The sequence below is a fragment of the Molossus molossus genome, unplaced genomic scaffold, assembly GCF_014108415.1.
Source record: "Molossus molossus isolate mMolMol1 unplaced genomic scaffold, mMolMol1.p scaffold_m16_p_12, whole genome shotgun sequence".
NCBI lineage: Eukaryota > Metazoa > Chordata > Mammalia > Chiroptera > Molossidae > Molossus > Molossus molossus.
In genome coordinates this window covers 34,892,734-34,898,793 of record NW_023425347.1, presented here as the reverse complement: position 1 = coordinate 34,898,793, position 6,060 = coordinate 34,892,734, and positions in this window count along the sequence as shown.

Here is a 6,060-nt window from a genome sequence, read left to right as displayed (position 1 = left end):
AAAAAAAAAAGGTTGTATATTTCTAAGAAATTGTCCATTTTTTTTCTAGGTTGTCGCATTTGGTGGCATGTAACCTTTCATAGTATTCTTTCATAATCATTTGTATTTTTGTGGTAGTGTTCTAACTTGTCTTTCAGTTCTCATTTTATTTATTTGAGTCTTCCTTTTTCCTTAACGAGTCTAGTAAAGGTTTGTCCATTTTGTTTATCTTTTCACAGAACCAGCTTTGTTTTATCCATTTTTCTGTTGTCTTTTTATTTTCTACTTTCTTTATTTCTGCTCTGTTTTTTATTTTCTTCTGTTGTTTTGGGGCTTCCCTTGTTCTTCTTTTTCTAGTTTCTTAAGGTATAATGTTAGTTTCTATTGATTTTGTTTGTTTGTTTGTTTGTTTCTTGAGTCCTATTTTGCTATAGACTTCTCTCTTTACTGCATGCCAAATATTTTGGTATATCATATTTTCATTTGTCTTTATCTGTCTTTTGATTTCTTTTTTTATTTCCTCATTGACCCAATAGTTGTTCAGTAGCATGTTATTTAAAATTCACTGAGATTTGTTTTGTGTCCCAGTATACGGTCTATCCTTGAGAATGTTCCATGTGAACTTGAGAAGAATGTGTATTCTGTCACTTTGGGATGGGAAGTTCTATATCTATTACGTCCACCTGGTCTAATGTCAGTTAAGGCTGATGTTTCCTTGTTGACTTTCCGTCTGGATGATCTATCTATTGATGTATGTGGGGTGTTAACGTGTCCCACTCTTATTGTGTGGCTGTCTATTTTTCTCTTTAGATCTATTAATAATTGCTTTGTATATTTTGGTCCTCCTAGGTTGAGTGCATATATATTACTAAATGATATGTCTTCTTGATGAATTGTCCTGTTTATCATTATAAAATGTTCATCTTTGTCTCTTGTTACCTTTTTTGTCCTGAAATTTATTTTGTCTGATGTAAGTATGGCTACACCCGCTTTCCTCTGGATACTACACCCTTGTAGCATCATTTTTCACCCCTTCACTTTGAGCCTGTGTTGGATTTGTCGCTGAGAGGCAGCTCCTGAAAGCAGCATTGAGTTGAGGCTTTTTTAACTGCTCTATACCTTTTGATTGGTGAGTTCAGTCCACCCACATTTAGTGACTGTTGACGTATGAGGACTTACTACTTCTATTTTATCTGTTGTTTTCTGTTTGCTCTGTATCTCCACAATTTCTTTTCCCTTGTGTTTCTGTGTGCTATTTTAGTTTGGTGGTTTCCTATGTTTTCCTCTTTTTTAATAGTTTATGTCTCAGGCCCTAGATTTTTGTGCTGTGGTTACCATGAGGTTTGTATAAAAATGTCTCATATATAAAATAATCCTTTTTATTTTGATAATATCTCCATTTATCTATACAAGTTACATCTTTTTTCTTCTCCACTTTTGTCTTTCATGTTTGGTTTTTTTTTAAAGATATGTTTGTATTTATTTTAGAGAGAGGGAAGGAGAGAAACATCGATGAGGGAGAGAAACATCAATTGGCTGCCTCCTGCATGCCCCCTACTGGGGATCGAGCCCACAACCTGGACATGTTCCCTGACCTGGAATGGAACAGGGACCTCTCAAATGCATGGGATGAGGCTCAACCAACAGCCACATTGGCCAGGGCTCCCTTTTTGTTCTGTCACAAAATATCCCTTTTTATGTTGTGAATTCATCGCCAAATTGCAGTAGCAAGTTATTTTTAATGCTTTTCCCCCTTTAACCTTTACATTATAATAAAATGTTCAATGCTCTCTTATCAAATAGTTGGTTTTCTGCTTGTTTGTCACTTTACTCAAAGTTCGTGTACTTGAGTCTTTTCTTGGGGGGTGGGTAAAAGAGCTATTTTCAACATTTCTTGAAGGCAGGTCTTGTGGAGGTAAATTCTCTCTGTTTATGTTCAAGAGGGCTTTTATTTCCGTTTCATATCTAAGGATAACTTTAGGGAATATATTGTTGGCTGGCAGTTTCTATCTTTTAATATTTTGAATATATGATTCAAATTTATCCTGCCTTGTAGAATTTCTTTTGAGAAATCTGATGATAACCTACCTATCTGATGAGTTTCCTTTGTAGGTTACTGTGTACCCTGCCACCACCCCCTCCCCCCCAGCTTCTTGAGAATTCTGTGTCATTAACTTTTGGAGGTCTTTCTGTGTTGAGATAATTAGATGTTCTGTTAGCTTCTTGTACGTGAATGTCCTGTTCTTCCTACATTTAGGAAGTTTTCATCAATTGTTTCTCTGAATACGCTTTCTGTTCCCTTCTCCCTCTCTTCTCCTTTGGGGTAGCTTATATTGGTTGTTCATGTTGCTTGATGTGTTGTTCTGCCCTTTCTAATGAAGACAGATAATTTTGATAGTTTCTTTTTTTAAATATTTTTTTATTGATTTTTTAGAGAGGAAGGGAGAGAGAAACATCAATGAGAGAAAAACATCAATTGGCTGCCTCCTGCATGCACCCCACTGGGAATCGAGCCCAAAACCTGGGCATGTGCCCTGACCGGGACTCAAACCTGCAACCTCTGGGTGCGCGGGATGATGCTCAGCTCACTGAGTCACACCGGCTGGGTGAGTTATTTCTAAGAAATCTTAGTTCTCCCTCCTCTTCCACCTGAATTATTTCTACATTTCTACCTTTGAGCTTGCCAGTTCTCCATATGGTCTGTTCTATTTCCAGTGATCTCTGATGTGTTCATCTCATTTATTGAGTGTTTCAGCTCCAGAATTTGTTTAAAAAAATTTTTTTTCTTTATTGATTTTAGAGAGAGGAAGGGAGAGGGAGAGATAGAAACATCGATGAGAGGAAACATCGACTGGCCGCCTCCTGCATGCTCCTCACTGGGGATCGGGCCCACAACCTGGGCATGTGTTTTGACTGGGAATCCAACCCATGACCTCTTGGTGCATAGGTCGATGCTCAACCACTGAGCCAAATATAGTTGTTTTTTTTTATCCTCACCCGAGGACATTTTTCGATATTTTGTTCAGATAGAGTGGAAGAGAGAGAGAGAGAGAAACATCGACGTGAAAGGGACACATCAAGTGGTCGCCACCCACAGGACCCAACCAGGGCCGGGACAAACTGCAACCGAGGTACTTGCCCTTAGCGGGAACCGAACCTGGGTCTCTCTGGACCGCAGGCCGACGCTCTAACCGCTGAGCCAAACCGGCCAGGGCCTTTTTATAGTTTAAATCTCATTGCTAAAATACTCCTCTGTTCATTAATTTTATTCCTGAACTCACTGAACTGCATTTCTGACTTTTCTTGTACAGTCAGACCTCCTTTATCGCGGTTAATCAGTTCCACACTCTACCGCGATCAATGAATTTCTGCCAAGTAGGATTCTTTATTTATACAGTCGTCCCTCGCCACTTCGCACTTGGACTTCCGTGGCTTCATTCTATCGCAGGTTTTTACTATACTATACTATACTATACTATACTATACTATACACTACACTATACTACACTACACTATACACTACACTACACTATATACTACACACTATATACTACACTATACTACACTACACTACACTATATACAACACTACACTACACTACACTACACTATATACTACACTACACTACATACTACACTACACTATATACTACACTATACTACACTACACTATACACTACACTACACTATATACTACACACTATATACTACACTATACTACACTACACTACACTATATACAACACTACACTACACTACACTACATACTACACTACACTATATACTACACTACACTATACACTACACTACACTACACTATATACTACACTACACTATATACTACACTACACTATACACTACACTACACTACACTATATACTACACTATACTACACTACACTATACACTACACTACACTATATACTACACTACACTACATACTACACTACACTATATACTACACTACACTATACACTACACTACACTACACTATATACTACACTATACTACACTACACTATACACTACACTACACTATATACTACACTACACTACACTACACTACACTATATACTACACTATACTACACTACACTACACTATATACTACACTACACTACATACTACACTACACTATATACTACACTACACTATACACTACACTACACTACATACTACACTACACTATATACTACACTATACTACACTACACTATACACTACACTACACTATATACTACACTGCACTACACTACATACTACACTATTCTATACTATTCTAATACTACACTATACTACACTATACCTGAAAAACCTGATAGAGTGAAGCCGCGAAAGCCGAAGCGCGAAGTGGCGAGGGACAACTGTATCTTGTTGAGTTTATTCATGACTATTTTGAATTTCCGATCACTTAGATCACACTCTTCTGACTTTGAGTTTGGTTTCTGGAGAACTGTCATTTTCTTTCTGTGTTACCATATTAACCTGGTTGTTCATGTTGCTTGATGTGTTGTTCTGCCAGCACATTTGAGGTAGCGAACACATTTCTTATTCAAGTACCAGTTTGATTTTAATAATTCAGGATGATAGGTCGTTTTTCCAGTAGATGGCGCTATAGCACGTTTCTGTTTCCTCTTACCTGCACTACTGTGCCTCAGCGGTCATGATAGAGGGCATCACTGCGGTCCCTGGAGTCGCTGTTTAGATGTTGGGCTGGTGGATATGCCTCCTGTGCACTGCTACATGGTGGGGGTATGTGGCGGATGAAAAGGATCTGGGTTCATGAGCCTGCCACGCAGTTACCCGGTTCCCTATGGTGTTGATGTTGCGTGCCGCGGCGGCAGCGGGCACAGACCAGTTGCAGCTGCTACCAGGCTCCACCACATTGCAGGAGGGAGCTGGGTTCTCCAGTGCTGGTGCTGCTTCTGCCCTTTACCGTCCACTGGCTACAGTGTGGGGGCCACACCCTGATTCCTCCACCACTGCTTGATTGGCTGGGGCTGCCAGTGCACCCTCTGTGGGCACTGTCGCTGTCCTTCCCACCCTCCCCTCCCATCCTGCTTTCCCTGTGCATTCTAACATTCCTCTGATGTCACGTGTGAACTTCTCAGGCACGCCAGTGTGTTGAGCAGAGGGACCTCGACCTATAAACCTCCAAATCGTTGCAGATTTAAGGGGTGATCCAAAAGGGTCTCACTCCACCATGCTGACATAACCTCCAAATGTTCTGTAATGTGCATGTACTGATGTTTGATAATCGCAAAACTACTCCAGAATCTAGTTAACTAGCTACAGGTTGAAGAGGAAGCCTGTACTGAATAGGATGTTTTGTGGTCAATTACTAGAAACTGGGGAGCACTGTAGGACTACTGTTCAGTCCATACTTGGAAAGATGGAGATGTGTGATGCTGGGTTCCAAAGGTGGTGCTCAGCATGGGGACAGTGACCTGAGACTTTTTCCCCTAGGTCTCACTCTTGGTAGGGTGAGTTCTACCTGGTTGGAGTATAAATTTCATCACTAGCCTTGCAATCCTGTAGTTGGCACACTGTATTCGTGTTTCCTTCTCTGGTGTTCTCTTCAGCTTTTTAGTACTGTTTGAATGTCCTACCTTTTGTACAAGGGAGAAGCACCAATTTTGTGGTCCAATACCCATCTCCCTTCCATGGTCAACAGAAATGACAGTGGAGATCTGCTCTTCTAGACAGCAACCCCACTCTGGATCAGTCTGAATCTGCCCACCAGGCCACAACAGAACATCATCCTAACCTGGTGCCCGCCTCCTCAGATGGGCAAGAGCCGCGAGGCCTCACAGTGGGGGTGGTTAGCATGGCTTTAAGTCCCCAGTACAAACTACTTACCTGGTTAAAAGGGGACATTTAGTTGGTCTCTGCTTACATTTCCTAGCACTTAGAGACCTTAAATCAATGTTCCTCAGAGTCAAATGCAAAAAAAAAAAAAAAAATACACATCACCATCACCTGAGGGTAGGGTGCTTATTTCATCAATTCCTGGACATTCTCAGGATCTATAACCTCCATTTAAAATATTCTGTCTTAAGAGTATCTCAATCAGTAAAAGTAAAAAAA